Below are 27,035 nucleotides of genomic sequence, written 5' to 3'. Positions count from 1 at the left end.
GAGATGCATGGTGCTTCCACCAGAAAGGATCTACTTGTGCAGTGTTTTAAGCCACAGTTAACAGATTATTTTTTAACTTAATTGGAACACCATGCTTAATCGTTGCTTGGTAAAAAATGGCTTGAGAAGCTTGGAGAGACTTATTTTAAAACTAACTTTATAGAGAATAGCTTAGCATGTTGCCAGCTTTTGTGACTGCAGTGTGAGTCTCTGTGGACTGTCCTTCCAGAGCACCAGTTTCTGGATTATGTGATATTTTCATTGTTTATTGCGGGTCAGAGGTAGTGAAGGGGAGAGACGTTTTCTAACTAGTGGTGTTTATGAGGGAGCAAAGGGAAGGCTTGCCAATGTTACGTGAGTGCTGCTCAAAGGCTGGCGGATGAGGAAGGATTGTGGTAAACAGGCCTGTGTTTAACTTCAGTTTCAGCAGCTTTACTGAACCTGTTTGAACGGTTCAGTTGACTATCCTAGACTTGAATCAGAGACATAGGATTTGCTGAAACTAAATTTGTCGTAGTTGAATTATTAAATGGGATTTGGGACACCTCTGTTCAGTTGTCTTTATGTGCTTATGAGCTGCATTGGAGAATTTGGAGGAGGAACACTGACAAAGATGTTTATGGGGATACCTGTTTGCTTTATTAGGTTTCACCAGGTTTCTCTATCAGTTAGAGATGGGTTAAAACCCTGAAGCACGAGGGATAATAATTCTTTCCACAATGTTATTGTTAAACACAGCTCTAGATATTGTCAATACCCATATACAAACTGAGTCAGTTTTTAATCCCATTATGGTTTTGGCCTTGCCGTCTTCCTGTGGTAGTAAGTTCCACAATTCAATTTCAGATTGTGTTAAAATTTATTCCCTTTTATTGGTTTTGAGCTTGGCATCATTTAAACAGACATCCTTTCCTTCTTATTCAGACCTGTATGAACTGGATTTCTGGATCTGCCCTTTCTAGATCATTTATCTCACCGACTTTTAAAGGATCTGCTCCTGTTTGTTTCCCTTTTAATGTTATGAATCTTGAAAGCATTCCCATCTTGTGTCACATGAGGGGGTATACATCCTTTTGCTAATTCCCCAGACTGTCCTGTAGTTTTTCCTTTGAGAATGGCTATCCAGCGTGCACGGCGTTCTTGATAAAGCCACACCATCTTTTGCTTTCTCTGATAATCAAGTTTGCTGTAGCCAAACTGAGTGTGAAAAGCAGAAGAAACAATCTGTGAAGGAATTGCTTTTAATCTCGGATGTGGGAGTGCACAGGTGGGGATGCCATACCGTTTCATGACAAATCCTTATCTCTAAATGTGTTTGTAAGCCAGTAGGATTCTTTGGGCCAGATTCTAATGTATGAGAAGACATTTCTGAAGAGAAGTGGGGGAGGAAATTGGGGGAGGGGGAAACACATATCGAAGAGATGAGTGGGAACCTGCATGTTATCTCCAGATCCTCTCCGCAGTAATTGATTTTGCCTGCTATGGTTACCGTATAGTGAATCTGAAACATTCTTTGTTTCTTTCCTCTCCTGCCCCAAGCCTTCTAACAGAAAATGGAATGTTTAAATCCTTTTACTCTGTCTGTTAAGTAGATGTAAAAACCGAAAGGCTTTATTAAATCTGAAATAAGCACTAATACAGTGGTCAAAAGACCCACTTTTGTCTTGACAGAAAGGGACTGTGCCCATCCTGAGGTTCTAGTGAAAGCTAATGTGGGAGCTAGATGCAAAGACCCACATCACTGTGCAATTACACGTTTGGACACTGTACTGTTTTTCATAGAGCTAACCCTGCTGTATTTCTCTCCTTAGTCCTATCTAGCTTGATTTAATTTTTCCAAGGTTAAAGATAGCTTATCCAGAAAATTTGTAGCTCATTTCTAATGGTAAGAAGCTTGATTACTCAACAGATAGAGTGAATCAATATTGCTTCTCTTGGTTTTGTTTTGCTTTTTGACTTAAGGTTAATGTTTTTGGCTTCATATTTGCTGGTCAGATGAAGTACACGGTAGTGCTGTATGTAATTAGTTAATGTGCTGTGCTAAATGTTTTGCTGTTTGTGGTTTTGTACCGTTAGATGCCTTATTCTCTACCTTTTGTACTGTCCTCTTTATTTTTGTGGGGTTTTTTCCCCTTTTCCGAGGAAGAACTTTGCATCTTCTCAATGGTTTCCAGTTTTAATAAGCTTATGATCTAGTGAATTATGGAAATAGGCATTCAAGGCAGATAACTCCTTTGGCTTGTTGCTGGAGCTGAGGTGAACTGAGCTGGGAAGGGGGTTACTATCAATGAGTTGTAAAATCTTTAACTAAGAGGAGTAACTTGTCACTCAGTTATATTCCTGTTAGCCACTACAGCGTAATTGTCATCTGCTTTCCTTAGCTTTTCTGGGTTCCTGCATTTTCTTCCTTTTTCCTTGCTCTGAAGCCTTTTGCATTATATTTCGGAAGAACCTCTCTGGTATGTAAGGTGTTACGCTTGTCACTGAAAAGCTGTCAGAAGGCACCTAGGAGCCTCTAGGCCTTCTCCTGCCCTTTTGCCTACGACAGCTCCACCAAGTCAGCAGGGTGGTCCTCTGCAAGAAAAGAATCTAGGACTTGATTTGTAGACTGGATAGTTCTGGCTGTCATTTAGGGGCACTGAGTTTGGGGGACAGAGAATATTACTTGTAAGTCCATCCATCCCCAGGCATGGCAGAATGGCATGCCTTTGGCAAAGCACCAGCAGGAAAAAGGCAGCAAGCCTGGCTTTTCAGTCAGAAGCTATCCCTGCAAGAAATACCCAAAGCCAAGCTTTGTGAAGAAACGTCCTGTTGGAGCAGAATAGCAGAACAGATCTCTTTCCAGCAGTAAAATGGGCATCAGGGGATTGAATCCACAGTCTGTCTAAAAGGGCAGGGTTCAGCAGTTTGTCTCAATAGATCTGTCTTCTCTTGATTATAGGTTTGCTCTGTCTCACAAGACTTCCTCCTCAAACTCTTCTGCCTTCATTGCTTTTGAAGAAGTGCTTGTAACATTTTTTCTTTCCAAGATGAAATACTAATTTCCAGCCAATATATTATGTATTAGCAATGCATCCTGGCAACAATTGTTGCTTGAAACCACATATTCTGAAAGGAGGGTGGGAAGCGCAATTGGAAGACTCGAGTCATTGCAGAGATGGCTCGGCAGAACATGTTGCATATGGGAAGTTCCCTGTGGATCCAGAGAAGGTTCATCTTGCTATCTCAGAGGAGCTTCTGAGTCCATTGATTTTATGCAGACCTCTGAGTCCCTTTGCCTTTAACACACTTTGATTGCTGTCACCCACAGGACAGAGCACACCTTGGTGCTGGGATATGGAAATCCAGTGTTTGTTTTGTTGCAAGCGTGTTGGATGGCCATCTCGTACCAAGGAAGGTGGCCTAAGCTTTTCCCATGTTCCTCTAAAGACCATATTCTTTATGCCGATATTCTGTGCAGATGTTCTTTATCTGGTCCATGGCCACATGTGTCTCTGTATTTAGAAGCAAGTGTTTAATTATAAGCCACCACTTAAAATGCAGGTGGGTTTTGCTGACACTATTTTATAGGCTGATTAATTGACTTTAAGCAAGTTAAACAGGCAAAGGATCACTTTTGTATTGCATCTGGTGCAAGAGTTACAATCTGGTTTTATGGGCCACTGAAGAACGTAGGTAGCCAGGCAGGCTGTGCTCTTTTGCTGCTGTCACAGGCAATGGCCTTACTTGATTTCATCCTTTTCTAAACTGGAGTTCCAGAGTGATAAATTGAAAGCGATCATGACCGCTATCCTGTACCCTCTGCCTTATGAAAAATGCATGCAGTAGACGGTGAAATTGAATCGCTGTCACGTGGTGACTAAAGAAGAGGGCTTTTGTTTCTTTCACAGTTTATTTTTCAGCAAGTGTTGCAATTTATTTTTGTAAGCTGAATACCTAGTTAATGTACTGCCTTGAGAAGCTGAGGAGTTCGTAAATGTGAGAATTCACGGAGGCTTTTGTTCTTGGGCAGGTTAGGTAGGACCTCAGAGTTTAAGCATAACTCCTAAGCTTATTGATCTGTTTTACTCCATTTTTTTTTTTCCCCCCCATCTTGAAACAACCCTTTGACACAGTTGTAGTGCCAGGTCTTTGTCTTGCTGTGTAGTATCAACTAATTATCTTAAAAAATTAACTTACAGCTTCCAGAGCAAATCAGGAGTGACATGGTATCGGCAGCAGGAGTGGCAGCCTTTCCCCTCTGGTGGAGAGACCTCTAGGTGGTCACACAGTAACACTGCTCAGAGGAAGGCTGAAGGCACTGAGAAGGGCCGGATTTGAAAGGCTGAAGTGCTGGCCTTTCCAGTACTCTTTGTGTAAGCAGTTCAGTAGATTAATAAATGGAGCTTTCATTGATGGGTACGGCTTCACAGGCTAAATCTAGTTTACTTAAACTGAAAGGCTCACAGCTGTTTCCATTGGATGACTCTTATTTTGCAGGACCCTCATGAGTATAAACGATTCAAGTGCGGTGCTAACCTTCAAAGCGTTTGTATGAAAGCCGTGCCTTTTGATACACCACGGTGTGTTCTGACAGAGCAGTCCTACCTGTGGAATCATCAGAGCTTCCTCTTGCAATGATACCAAAGAATTAGTTGCTTGTTATATCTGATACTCCAGCAAAATGCAAACTGTTAAGGAAGAGCCATCTTTGTTGGTTTTGGATTTGGTTTGGGTTTTGTTTGTTTTTACTATTAATCTTGTGTAATTAATACTTGCGTAGGGTGCTACCGGGAGCATCTGCTGAACAAGCTGTCGCTGTCAGCAGGCGAAGCAAACTCTGCAGATGTCCAATGCTAGGTCAGGTTTCTGTGGTCAGCTAGTTAGGTGTGGATATCGCAGAAGAACTTTGGAAGCCTTAAAAGGTAAGTGTTGTTAAAATATCTTTTAACAGAGTTTTTAACTTCATCTGGTTCAGAGCACGGTTCCATTGATGGGCCTAGGATACAGAAGCACAGAGAACGAAGGCTGAAGTAGGAGCAGGTTTCTGCTAATCAGTATGAGCATAACTAGAGTCTTGGGGCTGGAATATCCAGCAGAGCTGCAGTTCAAGAGATTGTTCAAATATGCAGCCAGGCGGGTATTGACAGTACACATCTGCATAGCTTCTGCCTTCATCTACAGGAACTTTTTCTCTCATTGAATGTTGCACAGTTTAAAAGTAGAGACTGGGCAGGGCAGCACAGGTAATGACTAATAATAAGAAAATATTTGCCCTAAACATTTTATAATTGTAATTTGTATTAATGAGTGATATTAAGTTGGTTTTTTCCGGTGTCATGGCTAATAATGAAGAGATTCAACTGCACATGGGATATCCAAATGTATTTGTCACTGTGCTTTGACTTCTTGAGATTTATACTTGGATCTAAGCAAATATATTTGTCCTTCATAATGGTTTGTGGAAGTGTCTAATGACCAAAACATGTCTTTAGATTATTTGAGTAGAACACGTTGTGAGAAGAGCTGAAATGGAGCCCAAGAATTTCACTTTGAAGACAGAATATGAATAAAAAACGGAGGAGAATGGTGTTCTGGAGATCTGGGATGTGGGTTGGCTTTCTGTTGTGGAGAATTTAAAACAAGGCCTTGAAGAGCCAAGTAATATAGAATTTCAGGAGTTTAGATTTATCCATTTTGTACTTGCTGACCGAGAGCAGCACACTCAAACCAGTGAACTGCTGTCAGATGTGTACTGGGTGAAGCAGGAAATGAGGCTTTTTCAAGAGGTTCACAGGACCAGAAGAAGAAAGGGAGTAGGTCTGTTGCAAACTTCGAAAGCAAGTGGCTGAATATGGTTCCAAGAATATTTTGGAGCAGGCGTGCCAGTTAAATATTTATGCAGTGTTTTTATCGCACTGATTCAATATATTGAAATAGCGCTTGACCCTTGAATTTCTGGATCCCTTGCCTGACTGGCACCCCATGATGGGTAATTTACTTAGAAAACAGCCTTCTGCGGCAGCTGTTTTTCAGTACAGGAAATCAGACGGCTGGATTTTGATCCAATTTTTGTCATGGTTTTCATGCTTTGACTTTGAGTTCAAGAAATGCCTTCCTATGCATCACTGTGAGAACATAGTCACATTTTACCAGTTGCCTCTCACAAGACCATGAGAGTCTGTAGGTGGAGCTTGTATGGATGTTTTCCTTGTTGCTTTTTCCCGCAAGACCTCTTTATTGTTCATGGTCCCAGATCCAGTATTTCAACCGGGCCTCCACCTTTCCTCTGTCAGACCCCAGATCTTGTTGAAAAATGTGGTTGTTCTCTCTGGCAGTAGTTTTCCTGTGTTCGGCATGCCTGAGGAGCACAAGCCCTATGGCTGCCCTGCGGAACCCTGACTGTTAGCAGAAGCTCCTTTCCCATCTCAAAGTAAGAAACTGAAGCTGTGCGCAATTCACCGGTCTACTGCAGCTTTGCTGAATCATAGAATTATTGGAATACGGTTTGGGTTGGAAAGGGACCTCAAACCCCATCCAAGTCCCACCCCCTGCCCTGGGCAGGGACCCTCACCACTGGATCAGGGGCTCCCAGCCATCAACCTGTTCCTGGAACCCCTCCAGGGATGGGGCAGCCACCGCAGCTCTGGGCACCCTGGGCCAGGGCCTCCCCACCCTCACAGGGAAACATTTCTTCCTAAGATCTCATCTCAATCTCCCCTCTTTCAGCTTAAAACCATCCCCCCTTCTGCTATCACTGCATTCCCTGAAACCAACCTATTATACTAAAGACACCTGCAGTCGCTATTGGCAGTCTGGGCTAGAGATCTTCAGCTTCTCTGAGCTGAAAGTATGCTGAAACTGTAGTGCTGCCCTGAGTTGGAGCTGTGGCCATGCAAAAACCCCTTAATTAAACTGATGGCTGATCAGAGGTATCGGCTACAACTTGAGTCAATACAGCGACTGCCTGCCACCCAATATAATCACTTTATGCAGCATTATTTTGTAGCATGGCGACTCTTGCTTGAGATGGATTATTTAGGATCTGCCTGACTGTAGAACAAGATGAAGTAGCCGAACCTAATGATCATAGGTCTGGCCTCGCTTATTGCTGGACACATCCCCAGCTGCTGAGCTTGGATCGCACACCCTGAACTGCTCTGTGGTCTGTAAGGGCTTGCGGATTCCTGTTCCGTGGCTGCTGGGCTTGCAGTGGTGGGTCCTTTGGCAGAGTTCAACCCCAAGGTGCCACTGCCCAGACTTCCAAGCATCAGCAAAAAATCTTTCCAAATTCCCAGCCTTGCTGTGTGCTTGTTTATAGCTGAAACCTCAGGGATACAAGATGATTTTAGCAAATAAACGTAAGGGGCTTGTGGAGGGATTTCTGCAACAATCATTCTCTGTTTCCCTCTGTGTATTTGCAGACTTCAGAAGAAAATGGGGAATTCACTTGGCTTGTTTACCCAAGCGATTATGCTGGTGTAACCGTTCCATGATGAAGGTCCATTACTGAGCTGAGCTTGCTAGGCTGTGGGGATAAAAATGATCAATTTGATTGTTTTTGTCCTCCTGTTTTTACATTCAGGTTTCACAGGATTAGATTGATGGCTGCTACCATTTCTTCCTGAAAAACAGGCGTACCCTGAACCTTCCTGCAGACACACGGCACTGTTCCAAGTGTCCATAAGCGTAGGGTTTTTTCCGCTGGCTGAGAAATATAGCAGTGGCTTCAGCATTACGGCCATGGCTCAGAATGGGAAGCCAGAATTAAAATTTAAAGCATTTGTTCTGTTGCAGAGCAATACTGCCTGATGCTTACACTTTCCATAGGGCATCCAAATCTTCTCCTCAGCCTTTGGCTTCATTTGATCAAACAGATAGACTGCGTTGAGAGGACAGGACAGAGGCTGTGCTAGCAATTAAGATCTATGAATTGGATTGAAACCCAGATATTAGTATGCCTTGATGCAATTATTCTTTGTTGTCTTTTGACTGAGATGCTTTTTGCAGACAGAGTTGGAACCTTCTAATCTGCACTTTCTTGGGGCTGAGCTGTTTGAGGCTTCATTATTTTGCTGGTCTTACCTATTGACTTGCTTGATTAATTTTTGTGTCTGAACTTCTGTCCTTTTTATTCTTGCCTCTTCTGCCCTGTTAGGATGCAGCTGGAGGAAAAAAACCCATCTGTAGTGTCCAGAGGACCACTTAGGTCTGGACTTAAAGCAAAATGTTTGGTGCCTGTGAAATAATATGTACTTCATTCTGTACTTCAAGACTTTCCTTTGGTTTTGGGTTTGTTTTTTTTCTTTTATTATTTAGATCTGAGCTTGACAAAGGAGGATGAAGCCAGAGACAGTTATAAAAGGTGCATTGCATTTTTACTGTAATACTGAAGTATTGATTGTTGACTTTATTGGTAGGCTTAATGCACAACCATTTCCTTACTTAGTGTTTGAATGGCCATTAAAATATTGGCTTGGTGCCAGAATGTTGAAATCCTGCATTTTATAGTAGAATTTGGCTCTCCCAAAGTACTAATGTGGTTGGGATTTAAAAAAAAAAAAAAAAAAGAAAAAAGATAAATAGGCAAGTCTTGAGTTTCCTTGGTTTATTTTTTTTTGTGTTGGTTAACCTTTCTGTACTGCAATGAACCTCTGAAGCAAGAGGTGCTGAAAAGAGAACAGGGGGAGGCAGGCAGGAGTCATGATTTGAGGTTTGTGGCTCTTAAAAATTTTCTGCTGTATAATTTCGAGATGCCTAGTGCTTGCTGGGCTGCTGACAGAGATTCAGGGATGCAAAGTAATTACTAACTCTTTCATTTGTTAGTTTGAAAGCAGGCATTGTGTTTTCTAGAGGAAAGTTTTGTTTGTATTGCTTCACGAGTGTATGAGGTGTTAGGACTGCCCATGAAACACGCCTGTTATCATCTTGTAACCTTTCTCCGATGTGAGGTAGGGCTTGCGGTCCCTTCGCTGCAGCACAGAGATTACAGAATCATGGAATGGTTTGGGTCAGGACACCTCCCACTGGATCAGGCTGATCCATGGTTGGTTCCCAGAGTTGCTTCCTGTGTTGTTTAATGGCACGTGTTCTATTTGGTCCCTTCTGCTGAGATAGGTATGAATGGTCGGATGCTGTTGCTCTTGAACGAGAACAGTCTTTGTGCCAAGCAGCTGCCCTGATTACAGTGGTGGTTTTTTTGCATTGGTAAGATAGATAGAGGTGGAAACTTCAGTTGCTATAAATCGTCTGCCACTGCAGTCGGCCAGCAGTTACCCCAAGCCCTTCCTTTCTTATTGTTCTCTGGAACAGGTACCCAGTGCTCCTTCGGGTACAACTCAAGTTTTCTGACTGCCATTTCTCCATACTCTTCCGTCTCCCTCTTGTAGAAGCACAAACTTTCACAAAATTAAAAGGACTAAGCTTCCTCTGGTTTCATAGAGTCATCAAGGTTGGAAATGACCTCCAAGATCATCAAGCCCAACGATCAGCCCAACACCACTATGCCTACTGAACCATGTCCTGAAGTGCCACGTCTACGTGTTTCTTGAACCCCTCCAGGCATGGAGACTCCACCACTGCCCTGGGCAGCCTCTGCCAGTGCGTCACCACTCTTTCAGTAAAGAAATTTTTCTAATATCCAATCCAAACCTCCCCTGGTGTAATTTGAGGTCATTTCCTCTTGTCCTATCGCTTGTTACTTGGGAGAAGAGACCAGCACCCACCTCACTGCAACCTCTTTTGCAGGCTGTTGTAGAGATTGATGAGGCCTCCCCTCAGCTTCCTCTTCTCTGGACTAAACAATCCCAGTTCTCTCAGCCGTTTCTCATAAATCCTGTGCTCCAGACCCTTCATGAAAACACTTTTGGTGGAAAATGATGTTGTTTCAGTGTCTGGTTCTGTGAGGTAGTATCGCTGATTATTATGGCCTGCCACGAAGAACAATAATTACACAAAGCCTAAATAACTTCATTACAGCTAGAAAGTACTGGAAAGTAAGGGAGGCTGAAAGAGTTTTCTGCTTTACCAAATGTGAGGGAAAATACTTGAGAAAAGCTGAAGAGCCAAGAGATTGCCCTCTGGCTACTGGCCTGAGTGTTATTTAATCTTTCTCACTCCGACTTGTAGCCAAGACTTGCTGCAGTCCCTTTCCTATCATTTCAGCTTTCCATTAAATAATATTTTGTGAGATAGAGTTATTGCCTGTTGGAGTCTACATTTTTAAAAGAAATTAGTATGATAATTTTGCCAAAAAAGTGGATGACTTTCTGTCTCTGGGGAGTAGTAGCACTAGCACTGTATCTGAAGCAAACACCAGTGTGAGTGGTACAATTGCCCAAATGAAGCTTGTGCTGGTATTTGTGTTAAAATCAACTCTTTTTTGGTTTTGTTTTGTTTTTTGTTTTTTTCTGCCAGGGAATATTTTAGCCTTAGTGTTTCTTTCCCCACCTGTCTGACCTTCTCCATTCCACTGTTTCGGTGGTCTGCCAAACCTGACTGCTCTGTGCAAAGGCAGCCATGAAGGTGAAGGTGACTTTTTTAAACATTTTGAGTTTGGGTGACCAATGATGAAGCAATTTGCAAATGAGTCTCTTCTTGCTCTTCCTAAACGAGAAAGAGAGAACCTAACAAGCTACTCTGGGCCTTCAAGCTTATCTTTGTATGGTGTACAACACATTTTCTGAGTGCTCGTATTCACTTTCCATGGTACTCTTGTACGGCATCGTCCCTGCTTACCTGATTTAATCAGAAGTTTAGCTTTAAAAGGTAGGAAAGATAGGATGTTACTGTATAGCAATTTAATTTACACTGTGGCAACAACTATCTATAGATTTTAAATAATTGCAATGCCAATTTAAGTTGCCCCGTTCCACTTTTTTAGATACTAGCGATTGCCAGACATGATAAACTCCCTCTCTACAGGAGGGTAAATTAATAGGTGTCCCAGTAGGCCTGGAAGGGGCAGGATTTGATTGCATTCCTCAAATGTGTAACACCTAAGGCTTTAAAATTAGATAGCAGAGAGAATCTGTTGAATGAACACATGGGCTTGCCAGAAAGGCCCTTGCCGATAATGGAGGACCCTAGGGAAAATGTGTTTTGGGTGGTATGAAACTGCAAGCAGCTGGAAGATCATTTGCGGCAAATGTTAATAAGTTTTCTTTAAAAAGGGAATTGAATATTCTTTTCCTCTACATGTCCTGACTTTCAGTAAATTTACACAGGAATTAATGTTACTTTCCAGACCCTAGTTGAGTGATGGTATATGAATAATATGTTACATCATAATTGATTAGCAATATATAAAAACATGCATCGACGTGTTTTATGATCACCCCACTACTGCAGCTGCTGGTCCGCAAGGAAATGTTTTGCTTAATGAACAGCATGCAGAGGGTGGTTTGACCCAGTCTCCAAGTAAACCCGCCTGCAGCCGATGTTATTCCACCCAATAATAGAGAGAAGGAAATGGTTTCACTGGGTGTCTCTGTATTACGCAGCAGGATGCAGTAGTGGAGCTACGAGTCCCTGGGAGACACCCAAGATTTGCTCAGTGACCAAAGTTAAAGCAGCTGCATTACTAGATGTACCTCCTGAGGGCTAAACACAGTGTGTTTGACTCTTTTCATTAGTGAAATGTGTGTTTTGGAGTCCTGTCTGCCCTCTTTGGGCGTCTCCTGGAAGGACCTTCTGCAGTAAGGCACCTTGTAATGTGTGTGTCTGAGTTTGCAGTGCTGTGAGATTGCCAGTGGTAATAGGAGCCTCTTCTTATCAGCGTTGAGGGAAAGGAGAAATGATACTTGGTGGGCCTGTTTTTCATGAACATTTAAGTTATAGGACGTTAATGAATTAACAAAGTAATTTAACAGGGAAACTCCCTGAGAAAATAATGCTCTCAAAACCTGCCATGTGATCTTTATGCTTATTTATAGGTGCTAAGTGGGTATCTTTAAGTGTGGTAGCTGATTACTTGTATCTGGCAGCAAAGAGGTGAGCACACCAAGGCAGAGACACAACTGAAAGAAATGGCTTACCCATTCCAAGCAAACGGAGCAGGGCAGCCTTCGTGCTTCTGCAGAGACCGAGGGGACGAGTGCTCGGTCGCAGGGTGCCCACTGCAGCCCTGGCTGTTCCTGCGGTACTGGGATGGAAAGTTAGTTCTGCTTTACTTCCCGCAGGGAATTTACAATGTAGGCATTTGTGCAGCAGGAGCTGAAGGAAGATTAATAACACATTTTTGTTTAAATTGCTAATCAGTTTTTAGATGCTTTAGTCTTGACCACTACTGATCTAGTACATGTTTGAACTGGTGACCTCTATTTGAAAGTCACTTTGTCTTTTTAATCGTTTTTCTGCGTCAGCCTCTGCCCCTTTCTGAGAGTCCTTTCATCCATATGCTTGAAGATGTTGTTCTCTTTTTGTGGAAGACTAATCCCCGTTTTGTATGGCTGTGCACAGAGCATCAAGTGAAAGGCGCATGTATTCCCGTCACCCGCCTCAAGCGAGTCCTTGCTTCTCTTCTGATCTGGCAGTTTGTAACTCAGTTGTTAGTGAGTCTCTGTTACCTCCAGTTCTGGAGGGTTTGGGTGGACGTGTGTGGAGAAGGTGGTGGTGAGGGTCTCATCCCCTGCAGCCTGCTGTTTACAAACCAAGTTTACATTCTTGAGCCTGACCTTTCTCCAGACTTTTGCTTCTTCTGGAAGTGTTTGCCTGGGCACGGCTGGCTGACGTTAAGATGCGTAACATTATGTATCCTTCATTGTCTTGAATGAGCTCTAGGATTTGATCCCTTACAGTTCTTTTCCCTCTAGCTCTTCCTGTTCTTAGTAGTTGTCTCACTACTCGCCGCTGTCTTTGCAGAGTTACTGGGTGATAACTCAGAAGCAAGATAATTCTTTTCAGCCTAAAAGAGATGGAGATATATGGGTGGAGGATCACTGGGAAAGGGGAAGGGCATGTCAGTACAAAAGGAAAAAATCACATGACTTCAGTCTTATTAAGTTTTGATGTTCCAGGTGAAGCCTCTCTAGTTCTAAGATGTGTATTTTGGAAGGGATTTAAGGCTAGGACAAGCTGTTCATGCCTTCATCTTCCTTTTCTGTCAAACTCTAGAGACAGGCACTAATGTTTCCTCTGCTGGAAGTTGTATCCTCAGTATTGTCTAATGTAAGATGGCAAGGCAAGAAGAGTCAGGTGGAGAATCAGAGTGATAAAATCCCCTAAATGACTTTATTTGGTTTGTAAAGGACAGATTTTTGATTGTCTTTGGATTCTGTCAATCCTGCATAGAAATATTCCAGGGAGGAGACTTGGTGCTAACTCACCTTTTAATATGTACAGCTTCTTAATCATTATGATGAGAATGATAATACTACATCATTAACCAAGCAGGCTTGGCCGTTGTGTGGTCTCTGTGAGGAGGCTGAGCCAGGGCTGGAGGAACTTCTCTTCCCAGTTGTTGTCTGTTCTGTGATCCCCTTGAGCGCTATTTCTACTCCCTCAGGAAAGGGAGAAGAGAACAAACAACGTGTGACAGATGTTAGTCATGTCGCTTAATGCGGGACCAGAAGGCACTTGGATATTAATGTAATGAGCAGAGTACAAAGACTTACTGGAGTGGACCTGACTTCTAATTAAGTCTGCCAAGATGCCAATACTGATTTCAGTTGTACATTCACTATGAAAAATACAAGGGTGGGTTGAGAAAGCAGGTGTGCGCTCCTGTGGTTGATTTGAACCAGTTGTGCTTGTGGATGTCTTCCTATGCAGGCCAGTAGTTCCAGTGCCACTTTATTCAGAGCTGGCAGCTGTAATTAAAGGAAAAAAGCACAGATTTAGCTTCTTTGCTAGCAAAACGTTAAAATGCTGTCTTCACCCTGCCTCTTCACTGTTGATTGTGGAGCTACGTGGTGTTCCATTCACCAGCAGATTGTCTTAGGTCCATCGCTAATGCTTGTTGCCTCTTGACACCTTTTGCTTCAACATTGGGAGCTGTCTGGTTTCCTCTGGCAGAAAGCTGAGGAAGTTGTTCTTCCTCGATGTCAGGATGCCACTGGAGGCCCATGTGTTCCATCCAGCTTGCTGGGTGGCTCCCATATGCCTGCCTGTCTCAGGGAGCCTGGGGACACACTTTTGGGCAGCACTTAGCGTAGCAAGAGCTGAATGCATCTGACTTCATCTGTCCACTACTGGTGAGCAGGTTGGCAGACACAACTTCTTAGGTATGTGCACCCATTTGGACCCTGGTCTAGAAACAGCTTTTGCTACATGATATAACTGGGAAAGGATGGTTCTGAAACCACTGGCAGGCTTTTGTGGCTGCATGGATTGAATTACTGTGGAAATTGGGAATATGGGCTTGATTCTGCGTATGTTGCTCTTCTTCCAGTGATGAAAGTCCATGTGTCATTGCTGTAATGCAGGGGAGAAAGTGGCGCTTTCCTTTCACAGACCATTCACAATTGATAAGATAACCCCGAAGAAACAAAAGTAACAGCACGGACTTGTTTCTGCTTTCGTATGCGTGAGTGTGCATGCCTGCATGGTGCCTTTTGGGCTTTGTGTGACAGAGAATTCAGAGACATTTTGTGAGAAGCAAGAGCACTGATAATTGCATTCTGGTTAATCATCGTAGAAGGATCGTGATTGCCGCTAGCTGATGCTTTGCGGCTTCCACCCAAGTTAATAATTCATTGCCGGACTGTGTCAAAGTGAGCTCTTAAGTCGGGTTCCTCTGTGGATTGCAGGCATCAGTAGGAGTCAGAGAGATGAAAGATGGGCTTAGTGTTTGACAGTCATTAACTTGGTGTGGGCCTCTAGGCAGCTCTGGGTTAACTTCTTCGTTCTCCGCTTCCTTGTATATGGGAATGTGAGGGGTGTGGGAATTCAGCTCCTTGTGGAATTGTGTTAAGGAATTCAGTAGGTAGGCAGAAAAATGCTGAAGTGAAGGTGTAAATATTGGTGACTGCAATTCTGGCCTCAGAGGCTGTGGGGTTGGGAGGATTTTGCTGCTGTGATGATGGGGCGACAGTTTCATAGAAGAGCTGTTTTACTGCAGTCGAGTTGTTTTCCAGTGTGCCGTGCTCAGCCTCCCAGGGAGAGCGTGTGCGTACCACCAAGAGCTGAATTTTGATGAGCTGCGGTTCATCTGTGAGAGGGACCAATGTTCAGGGCTTCCCTATAAAAATGGAGTTGAGCATTCTGAAATTAAAAATTAACACATTCTCTGCATAATTACAGACTAGCAGCACACACTAATGCTGTACAAAAGAGGGCTTTCCAGGCAGAGTTTAATGGCCCAAAAGCAGAGCCATCGCTTTTCTCCCCCTCTCCTTTTAAATTAACATTGGCATGTTTAAAACACTCCTCAAATTCTGCTGCAAAATAGATATTGGACTTCAAGTTGTGGGATTTTTTGTTGTATTTTGTTTAAAAGGTGCTTATTCTTTGGATGCTAAAGATGGAAAGTGGTTTGCATATTCATGGCACATTATCATTTTGTAAATAATCTCCTAGTAGATATTTAACAACGGCTTTGCGTAAATGGACACTTGTTGCGCTTTGTTTAAATGATTACATCTCAATTATCACTTGATGGTGAGAGCATGGGTAATACTCTCGGTTCTTTGTTAAAAAGCCTCTAATTAAAACTGGTTCCTGCTCTCGCCTCTTGGATAAATATGGACGTGAGGTAGTTCAGTGACACTCTGTCAAATTGCCGAATTGAGTGCAAGTTCCTCATTCATCCCGACAAATGATACTGCTAATTGGGGCGTGGGCATGGATGACAGGAACAGCGGCTGCCAGTGTTGATGCTAATCCTCTCTGTTTGGCTGGGCTTCCCTCTGCTTCTCCCCTGCTTGTGACCATCGCCCTTCTCATTTTACAGGATTTGTGTTCTCTGTCCCCCCTCTTTCCCTCACTTGGTCACAAAAAAGCACTGCTCCTCAATCAGGGCTGTTTCTCACTTTGTGTTTACATCCTGGCCTCTTGTTTGGTGCAAATTTAGCTCCAGAAAGCTGTGTTGAAACTCGGGTCTCGTTGAGCTCTGTAACAAGCGAGGACTCCCAGTCTGAGCGAGTTGGTGGTTTTTTCCCCTGCAAGAGAAAGGTTTATCGGTGTCTGATGGTACCAGCTCTGGATAACTTGTGTTCTCTTTGGTCCATGGAAACTGGACCGTTGCCACAAAGCCAGATCCCCTGCCAGATAGGCCAGTAGCATCATGATATACTCAGCCCATCTGACCTTTTTGCTCTGTGCTGTTTTGCATGTGACTACAGCTGTGTTTGATGTGAGTGTTAGCCTGCATTTTCTTCTGTCCTCTTCACCCTAACCTGCTTGAATTGGACTCTGAACCCTCCAGCTCTTCTACAATTGCTGTGAAGGGAGAGGATGAGTGTGCAGAGCTGGAAGCAGACAGGCGTGCTGGGCATGACAACCCTCCTTTTGAGGAGGACCTAGCGTGTCATTAATGCTGAATAATCGCCCTGCCAGCCTCGCAGAGAGAAAGGAGCTAATGCTCTGAGGCACTCTCCAGACCCAGTATGACAGTGCAGTATTTACTGCTGCTACAGTGCTGGATTAAGCAGAGAAGAAAGGGGTTTGGGCAAGAGATACCTATTGCTCTTTTAACTCGCTGCCAGCAATGCTTCTTTCTTTTGCTGGGTAATGCTCGCTGGTGATGGCAGGCCATCGCAGCTGTAGGGCTGCATAAAGGAGCTGATACAGGGATGCACTTTGCATTCTTTCCTTTACCCCACCCAGTGCAAGACTACAAAAGAAAGGGAGAAGAAATTACAGTGATTGTAGACTGGCATGTTTTATCAGATTTTCTTGAATTTAAGGTAGGGATGATAGCATCGTTGAAGTTTGAAGCTATGGTAAAAGAATCGCTCCAGAGATGAAGCTATACCTAAAAGGGAAGGAGGACACTGTGGACGCCCTGGGATAGAGAAAGCTATCCTGATGCAGAGGAGGTGATGCGTATTCCAACATCAACATATTCTTAGGGATATGATGCTTTCTACTCAGAAGGAAAACTTTTACTGTTTTTTCTTCACTGTGGCCCAGCAGCCCCAAGCAGTAGTTTTCTCCCTTCTCCTCCCACAGTCACATTTGAGTGCAGAAGTGATTGATGGGTGAGCTGACTGCACACTCCACTAAACTGATTGCCAGTGAAACAGATAGCAATTCCGACATCTTAGCTGGGTTACCACTCAGCGTTATTTACGCTAACAGCCATTTGAGGTGAGTAGTTTCTGTTCATATCCCTCAAAGCTGTTGCTTTAAGAAATCCATGGGTAAGGGGAGACAGTGCTGTGCTGAACCACACTGGGAAAGCTTTCCATGCAACCATCCTCAGCTAGCAATGCAATATGTAAAACAGAAATAAATATATATATGTGTATATATATAAACTGTGCTGATCTGTAATGTGTAGTTGGGAGTAGCTTCTGCAGTAATATTATGTGGCCAAAAAATAACAGTGAATGTCTGTTGATAAAAGGAGCATCTTTAAAGTTGTGGCTAGCAGCTCCAGATATCACTACGTTCCTCAAATCCCCGATGGGGCTACAGTCTGTCCCAAAGCGTCAACTGTCTGTCCAGGTACTTCTGCCTGTTTTAAGGTCTGGCTAGAAAGCAAAAGTTCTGTATATCCTGTGTGGTTTTGTCTCTGCACCACTGGTAGGTTATGCAGACTAGGGGCAAGTAGGGGGAGAAGCCGTCTGAAAACGGAGCAGCGTGTGTGAGGCGAGCAGCAAGTCACTGAGGCAGGCGCTGCTGCAGGGACAGTGCCAGGCACGGATGCTCAGAAATGTGGGAGCAGTGCCAGAGTTTAATTCTTCCTGCAGATGCATAACCTTTCTCTCCCAAAAGGGGCTTTGCTTGCACTCTTGGGTGTTGCTGGCTGGGCTCAGCAGTCTTCCCTGTAATGCAACTGACTGCAGTTTTCCTCTCGGAGTGTCAGTGGGTTTGGTCCTGTCTTCTCTACTCATGAGACTCCCGGTACGAGGTTTCAGGTATTCAGTGCAGTGTCTATTTGGTCACAAGCAGGGAGGATTTGCTCCTTGCAGTGTTTGGCTTGTTTTTGGTTTTTTTTTGGAGGAAAATTTGCCTTAGGATTGAGTTTGTTACTTTTGAAGCCAAAATACCCTGTATTTAAGAGACCACTCTGCCATTTGTGAAGCTCTGGATTGCGCAAGGTGCCCAGTGTGCCTGAGTCACAGAGCATCCTCTACAGATGTACCGCTGTTAATGGGAATTGCTCCCAAACCAGGGAGTACAATGTTAATTCAGAGACTCAGGGTTTTTTTGTCTATATAAAGCATCTTGCACCATTTTTAACTGGTATTTGTGTCCAATTTATGCCCCTACAGTGTGGCTTTAATTAGAACAGAAGTGGAAATAATGAATTAATAGTATTGGTGGTGATTCTACAGATATGTCAATGTTAATGCACAGTAAAATGCTCTCCTGATAGCTCTTTGTGCTTCATTAAATTGAATGTAGACATCCTAAGTCTGGATTTTTTGTGTCTGTGTGTTTGTATAGACAAAGCGTGCATTCAGTGTGCAGAATTATCAAACTCTGGAATGCAGTAATATTGCAGCAGGGCTGGGATTTAAAAAGAAGCAACTTTGGATTTGAGGAGCTGTCACCAGCAGTTTGTGGACGGGCGCGGGAGCTGTGCTGGCACCATTGTGTTAAAGGTGCACCTGGGACCTGTGGAAGAAACTGTCTGATAGCGTTACACTTGCGTTGTGTGGAATGCTTCTTCATGGCTGTATGCTTTGCGTATTAGCAAACCGCGCTCCTTATTTCTTTGGTTGCTAATTTTTTTGTCCTTACGATGGGGGTGGTCCGTTTCTCGATTTTCTGTGGTTTCTTGCCACTGTAATGATGGCACCATCACCTGACTGCTGGAATACACTGGCCTGACTTTAATCATCGGGGTGACTTGGCTCTTAGCGTGGCTTCATCTCTGCTGTTTTTACATCCCCTCTTGCTAATTGCACGATTGCTCACCAGCAGGTATTTCTATTGGTGACAATGAAAGGCACACATTGGTGTTTTATGTAACCTTATACTTTGTCTTTGATGTTTAAGGTGTAGGTGAAGAAGCGGCACTTTGCAAATAAAACCTTTTTTATTTGTAAGCAGCAGATTTTCACTCTTCATGAGCAATCATCTTGTAAGACGATGTTATATATGACACGTTTGCAAGTATCATATGGAGGAAGAAGTAGTGAGGCTGTACCGGTAATGGGGCTGACGGTTTCGTTGAGGTATCTGTGCTTTCAATTAAATAACCTGTTCAAAGCTACAACAAAGGACAATGTTTAATGTAAATAGTATGTAAGTCTTTTAACTGCTAAATAACCAAGCCCAGCAAAACAATGGAGAATCAAAGCTTTCCTTGAAAGAACACTGACACCGATTAATATGCAGTAAAATTATCTGCCTCTGCAAGTTGTTTCAGCAGCTCTGCAGGTCTAAAATGGCAGAAGCTTTCTGTTGCTGTATAAAAATCAAAGTCCCGTTTATTTCAGCCTCATGGTATGTGCAAATTCATGCAGCGCAGTTAAGGGAATAGCTTCACAACTGGTGTTACAAGCTGTGGCTGGAGCGCTGCATCACAATGCAGCAAATGCATTTTCCACGTTAACCAAACATGACAGCTGAAACGATTATTAACCATGCAATATGTTGGAAGTCATCAAAAATTCACATCAGAGTAATTGCAGTGGCTCAGGGAAAAAAAAAAAAAAAAACAGGAACATCTCTCTCCTCCTGCCTGGCTGCTGCCTCACCCCCTTCGGATTCTGACATGGTACGGTCCGTTAACAATAAAATATCCTTCTGTAACCTATAAACTGTTACTCCCATCAGTTACTGGGTTCAGACTGATGCTTTCCCTGCAATTTGAATAAAGCACCACTGGAAAAAATAATAATATATATAGCTGCTTTACAGGCAGTGGTGTTCAGGCGTGGAAAGCAGCTGCTTTCTGATTGTCTTGCTGGACTCTTGACTGTCTCAGCCATTTCAGGACTTGCAGGTTTGATTTATATCTTTTTTGTTGTTGTTGTTGTTGTTATTAAAGATGAGAAAACTTGACCATTAATACAGAAAGATATGGCTGTGTAAGCCTAAATACCAGGCAGCTGCAGTGTGGGAGTTAGAGCCGGCATCACCAGGTTTGTAAGTCCTCAGTGCTGAGATCTACAGGTAGGAATGTATCTGCTTAGAAATGTATAAATGAAGGTTAAAATCTTGCTTTGATAAGAGAAAGCTTTCCTTCAGGAGTATCCTATGGCAGTTTTTCTTTGTGCTTTTGCTGCAGGTTGTTTAAATTGATAGGTGAGTAGTGAAGAGGGTGGGTAGTTTTGGAGAAAAGGTCCTTTGCCAACAGAAAAGAAACCTGTAGGTCTGTGCCGTTACCTTCGGGTGTTCTTGGCTGGAGCAGCTGCTGGGTGGGGCAGCCCAGGCTCTGCTTTGGCTTTCGGTGGTAAAGACCCTCTCGACATTGCTGACTTAGCTTTTCATTTAAGCAGAAATAGAGCAGCATAACTTTCTGAATGCTTTTATTCCTGTTTTTCGCTTCCCTAGGCTGTGGGATGCCTACAGAAGTATTTTAAATAAAGATGCTACTTGCTTTTTTTTCTCTGTTTTCATTGTGGCGCAAAGGCGTTGGTGCCCTCTGCTCTACGGATGGACTTGTGATTTATTTAGAAGACACGCTAAACTTTCTTTAATTTTGTTCTGAAGTAAGGATTTCAGTCATGGGGTGAAAATGAAAATAAGATAAAAAACGTTCCTAAAGTAAAGAAAGGCACTTGGGCATTTGCTCGTTTTGTTAGTTTCTGAAGAGATGGAGAAATGTATTTGCTTGGTCAAGTGGAGTTTGCAGCCTAGACCCCACCTCTTTGAAGTGAGAAGGGTATGTTAGGAAAGGGGTTAAGCCAGTAAAATCATATCCAAGAGAAGCAGTCAGGAAATTAACATTTATAGAACTGTGGTGGCTGTGGGTGGCAGCTGTTTTGGTGCTCTCGGATCCAGGGATTTGGAGGTTTTGTGCAGGCTGGAAGCTCTGCCTGCCCCTGGTGTGGGGACAGAAGTAGGGTAGGTGGCTTTTTTCTCCTTTCCTTTCTGTTTCTCCATATGGAGAAAAGCAGGTTAATGAAACGAGACGGCACCTGATCTCTTGCAGCACAGAATGGTTCGCCTCCTTCGGGGCTCCCTCCCCAAATATTAAGGTGTCTGTATGCCATCTTTCACATTCTTCCGATTATCACCTGGAATTGCCTGAGCTGGTCAGGAGGGGCAGGAACAGCAGCAGAGCATGGCCAAAAAGTTCTCCCTTTTAAAGAAGGCTGCCTGTGCTGAGGCGGGTCTGGCCACAAAGCAGCTCAGTCAAGTAAGAGACCATGTGTGGTTTGCATGTGTAAAAAGATGGAGGAAGCCATCTCCACTGACCCCGCAGGAGACGGCTCCCTTATCCTGGCAGTTGGTACAGTGTGGCAAATTATTTTCCTTTGTCTGAAGTGGGTGGGAGACAGAGTTCAACCGAGCTCCATAAATTAATGTATGGAAAAATGACTGAGCTGCCATAATTATTAATTAGCTGCAGGTCTCTTACAGCGGGGTTTGCTGTGATATCTGTTGGCAGCATCTGGAGTTGGCATTTCATTTACATTAAAGTCCGAAGGCTGGCGTGCTGTGTTAATGCAAGGTGCACATAAAGGCACGCACTGCTCGAGAGTTCCTTAGTGAGGGTGGAGTGTAGCCGGAGGAGAAAAATGGAAACCTTTTGTCTCCGGTGTATCCTCAACACTCTGCTCTCACACCGAGTCAGGAAAGTTTAAACCTCAGGTTTCTTACAGGTAGGGAGGACTAACCTGAGAAACAATGTTTATTCTGTCATTTGTTGCAGCAGGGAATTTTAGTACTGTTTTTCTCTCAGATCTTTGTAACATCTTTAAAATATAAATTGCATAATCGTAACAGGCATATTCCAGATTTCTGGGTTTTATTTTAATGATCTGTAATTAATAATTCATAAGTAATTTAAATAATTAACTTTGTGAAATGTATCAGCAATGTAGTAAGGAAACACCATTTCTAAAGACCACGGCATGTTTAAATTGAGGATTTAAAGATACTGTGACACATAGGAACTCCACCAAATTGCTTGCTTTCACTGTCAGTAAAATATTTATATTTCTGTTTATTCTAAGGGACATGCTGCCATGTTGAAAACACCTCTTAGATGAACAAAGTAGCTATGATTTATTTATAGATACTTAGGAAGAATGGGCTAGCTGATTTGGGATTGTTTTTCTACCGTGAGTGAATGATTTTGCCAGATCATCTCATGTTCTTTTAAGAGGGCTGAACTTTAAATTTGCTCATGTTCTCGAAATTCCAGTGTGTATTTAAAAAAAAGACAAAATCACTTTTGTTCTTAACACCGAAATGCATATAATTGTGTCTCTTTGCAGCGTTAGCCAGCCACTTACCAGTGAAATAAAGTAGATTTAACTTTGGTAAGGTTTTCTTTCCCTTTGTGGTTTTTTCTGGGAGACTCCAGAGTGCATTAGGAATCTTAGGGGAAACCCCGTGGTGGAGGTGCAGGGCTGAGGAAGGCCACCCATGCTACGGCTTAGGATTTACATCCCGGTTTAACTTGGTTATGGCATGTACAGTGCTGACAGCATTCTGATGTCTCTGAAGCAGGCGTTGTCCCTTCGAGGCAGCGAGCGTTTGCTGCATGCATCACTTTGTGTCTGAAATACTGATTGAGGCTGGAAGATTTTTTTTCCTTGGCTGCTTTTTTTTTTTTTTTTTTTTTTTGGTACTAAAGCAAAAAGATAACTGGTGTTCCCCAGGAACATTCAGAAAGACAGCACATGTGCTTTCTGCTGTGGGATGGGGGCACGGCAGCCGAAATCCTTCAGCTTGAGTCAGCGTGAGAACAGGGAGGGCATCAGGCTCAGCGCTGCCAGCCTCGCTATTTGCACCCAGAAGAGGTAGAGAACCTGTTTTTCGTTAGTATTATTTTTTACATACAGCTGAAGGCATTAACTCCTTGTATACATCTGAAATTGGGAAGGAAGAAATATGCAAATACCAATAAAATGTCTTTTCTTTCCAAAAAAGACTGGGAACACCCCTGTTTCTTGCCATCAGCAAGGTTACATGCTCCCAATCTGACAGATGGAGGGACAAAGCGCTTACAGGGTGCGGAGAGGTTAAGGCATTGCACTAACATTTGCACAAGTGGGTTAGAGGAGACTGGGTGTTGATGACTAGCAGATTTGTTCAACGTTTTGTCCCTCTTGCTGGTGTTCCATTTGAAATGTGCTGTTTTGGGCTGGTAAATACGCCGTCTAGTATAGGGACGGCAGCTTGGCTTTCCAGTGTGATCCTAAGAAATACATTTTCTACTGCCTGGTTCAGTGAGTTGTTGTATCTGCCTGTACGTTGCTGTAAATGTACGGTTAGTCCAGACAGACCCTGCGAGCTTGTCAGTGTGCCTCCTGGATGCCTCTTCCTTTTCTTTTCAAGCTACTCCCTTGTTAGCTAGTATTTCTGTGGCATTTGGAGAGAAGCCTGTCTCCTATAACAGGGCTGGACACTCCTCCTTCCTCGGCTTTATCAATTTTTCGCTGACAGATTTCCAGTGCCTGGTTTCTCAGCTCACACCATCTCGGGAGAGTCTTTGCCAGCTCCCGGTACGGTAAATCGAGGTGTGGTCTGCAATGGCAACCGCGCTCCGGCCCTGACGGACAAGGACCTGACACGGGCAGAAATTCAATGTACAGGTTTTATTTGTTGCTGCATTATCTAAGCATGATTTCCTCTTAGAGAAGGTGGAACGCACAGCTACTTCTCAAGAAAATGCGAAGTAACCGTGAGGCTAAAATGGCAGCAAAAGAAATAAGAAAATGGCGTCATCAGTGAAATTAGTTTTGATGGCTCGTTCTGAGGATGCCCTGCCTGGTGTGAGGATGTTTGCGGCAAGAGGTATTCCCTTACAGGCTTTGTTATGACTATACGATGAAGATTTAAAATCATTTAAATCTATATTCTCAATATTCCCTTAAAAAGTGTGGTACCAGTGGGGCGGATACAATAGCCTATTCCAGGGGATGATCGGAAATTAGCTTTGTTTGCATGCTATAAATATTTTTAATAAAGGGTTGCATTGTGGATCTCAAGACCATTGGAATTGCCTCGAATTTCAATTTATTTAAACTAAACTCCAAGAAAGAGGCGAAGCCCGTACTTTTGCTTTGATTCTGATTCTCTTGATGTATTTACAATTTTTCTAGGGTTGTGTTTTTTGATTGGGAAGGTAATGCAAGGACGTTTGTAGCACAGGGGAGAGACTGTGGTCAGTCATCATGGTGCTGAGCAAAGCCCCACACAAAGGTGTTCCCACTGCATTTAAAAATCTTGAGAAAAACAGATAGTCTTGTGTTTAGAAACCTGACCGGTGAGCTCAGATTTCAGATTGTGTGGTTCACTCAGTCTGTGCTGCTGCTGCCACTGGTGAAATGCCAGTGCCAAAGGAGATAGGGTTCCTGTGGGTCTTGCTGCTGGTCCTGCTGGCCTACTCTGTGTGGAGAGCTTCCCTCACTGGAGAAGCTGTATTCTAAATGAGGTGATGGTGCATTTAAATGCCTTTGGACACCGTGGTTTCTATATCTTTATTAAGACAAACAGAAATGCTGTTGGAAATGCTCTCAGGTGTAGGTGCCAGTGTTGGACAGCTGAAGAAGCTCCTTCTGGTGGCTCTTGAGTAACATTAACTACTGCTGTAACCAGCTGGCGAGAATCTGTCCACCTTCTTTCTCTAGTTCAGATATATTTTTCCCCATTGCCTTCCTTCATTCTGTTTTTTGTAACCTCTAAGCAGGTTAGGGTTATTCCAGACTTTGTCCTATTATCGCACAGATCTGCTTGGCGCTTTGTAACTTGGTAGGACCTGGGATTCTTGTTGAACAGCTCCCAGTTGCATCGCAGGGAGGAAAAAGGAGTGTATGCCTGGGGAGGGAGAGAGGATCACTAGAGAAGATAGCACAGTGGCTTACGCTATTTTTGTGTTGTATTAACAGTTGCTGTCAAAAATTATCCCTGCAGTGGAGGCTGATAATTGCGTGTAGAAGAGAACGCCATTCTGAGCAACTTGACTGTAAAATTTTATGTACAGAAGGTATTGTCTTAGTTTTATGTCATTAAAGTATTTGATTTTGTAAAAAGCCTACTAAACCAACTTCTTCCAGCATTCCCATCTGCTGTGCAGCCCAACATGACATGGCAAAGATTTTTTAGAGCCTGAGAGTGAGACACTACATTGTGTAATTGAAGTTATTTTGTTTTCACTCCGCATGGGCAATACACAACAAATTATATGGGTGATTACTAATATTCTAATGATTAGCTACACTGTATTAGTAGCATCTAAATTACATATATTGCAATGCTAATCTGTTTTGGTGGGTTTGGAACTGAGTGTCCTGCTTTATTCAATTCAGTCATCACTCTTGGCTTTGTTAAATCTTGCAAATATCTCCTGAGGTATTTTGTGAAATCCTAAAGTGTGTGGGAATGCTGCAGTAAATTTCCATGTTACATTAGGGGTTAACCCACCTGTAAGTACAGAGATATTGACATTCACAGTGCGTGAAAGCCTGAACTCGCTGAGCATCCTACTTCGAATTAGGAGAAACTAAAATTGAGCAGAGTCATGCTTCATGCCGGTGGCGATGATATCTGTTTATAAGCAGAACAAGCAGCGCAGTGTAGCAGATCACTCAGTTTTGGGGCTGCTGTGTGAGCGCCTGGCACGCTATTGCAGCAGGACTGAGCAGTGGTATTATTCTAGATGTTTCCAGTATGATAGAGCTCTGCTTCCTGTATATTTCATAGCAAATGTTGCTTATATCTGCTGCAAACACCTTGCACCCTCCTTAACCACCGCATGCCGCAAATGCATTTTGAAGGACTGTGGTGGGGTACCTGTCAGTGCTGGTTTGATGTGAACTTATGGTTTGATATTAACCTTCCATGCTTAATGGATGGTCTGCTGGCCAAAGCATAAGCTACGAGGTATTTGTATTCCTTCTCTCGAAGCCCGTACATGTGAGAAGCACATTTCCAATCTTGCCAGATCCAATGGTCCCAGCAAGAATCAGAGAGCACACACCATCTGCCCCTGCTCCTGGTAGGAGCTGAGCTGGGATTTCCTGAGGAGTGCTGCTTTCAGCAGTTTGACTTTTTTCCTCTCACAGCTAGAAGGAGTAATGATACTTAAAATGCGCAGGATACAATCTGAAGATTATTGTGAAAACTGCCTGAGTTTCACAGGTCAAACAGTCTAAAACAGTAAAAAATAAAAAAAAAAAGTACTGAAGTTAAGAATTACTGGCATCAACCTGTGACAGAGAGCGCTCTGTAGATCTTTGCCTAAGACTCTCTCTGCCATGTGGATTACAGGCGATGTTTAAAACTGAGCATTACACCAACAGCCTGCGAACGGTGGGACAGGGAAACCGTAGTCCTGCCCCACAACTTGTCTCCAGTGAAGGTTGCTGCTGTGCATCTTCCACCCTGTATGCAACCTGTTGAATGCTCACAGGCAAGTGGCAGCAGCCCTTCTTCCTTCTGCAATGCCTGCTGCCGCCCGCTGAGCATGGGGAAGGGGTTGTGCATGTTGCCAGCACACACAGGCTCTAGCATAGCGTGCACCAACTGGTGCTGCCACTAGGGTGGGGTCCGTGTTGCTGCTCTTCCATCATGAAAAACAGTAGTATTGTAGCTCTGCAGAATGTGATTTCGCTGGAGCAGAAAGCTGTGTTAACTAAGGGGGCAGTCTTTAAAATCATTGCTACATGTGCAGTGGAGCAGGGATTAGTCCAAGGTTTGTATATTTTAATGACTTACTGCCATTGAAATACTATCTGCTTGCACAGTAGGGAAGAGCTTCTACCTTGGCGTTCAAATCAATGGAGGGTGAGTACTGGCTACAGGCATGGAGCACAGTCACAGTG

The 27,035-nt window shown here is 43.4% G+C and overlaps 1 protein-coding gene across 6 annotated transcripts in view; it reads left to right on the top strand.

Annotated features, from left to right (window-relative positions):
• NUP93 (nucleoporin 93) overlaps positions 1–27,035 on the top strand; it is an 83,177-nt gene that overhangs the window by 18,041 nt on the left and 38,101 nt on the right. Inside the window, exons 1-2 of one of the 6 annotated variants that reach the window (XM_054078838.1) lie at positions 23,753–24,006; positions 25,101–25,198. The exons of 4 other annotated variants lie outside the window; for them this stretch is intronic. The gene's annotated coding sequence lies outside the window, so the exon portion shown is untranslated. Of the gene's footprint in view, positions 1–19,889; positions 20,039–23,752; positions 24,007–25,100; positions 25,199–27,035 lie in introns of those variants that run through there. One more of the 6 variants, XM_054078839.1, reaches the window with a different exon arrangement.

The sequence above is a fragment of the Cuculus canorus genome, chromosome 13 (assembly GCF_017976375.1).
Source record: "Cuculus canorus isolate bCucCan1 chromosome 13, bCucCan1.pri, whole genome shotgun sequence".
Classification (NCBI taxonomy): domain Eukaryota; kingdom Metazoa; phylum Chordata; class Aves; order Cuculiformes; family Cuculidae; genus Cuculus; species Cuculus canorus.
The sequence above is the reverse complement of the archived record's forward strand: the minus strand, read 5'-3'. Positions and strand labels throughout refer to the sequence as shown.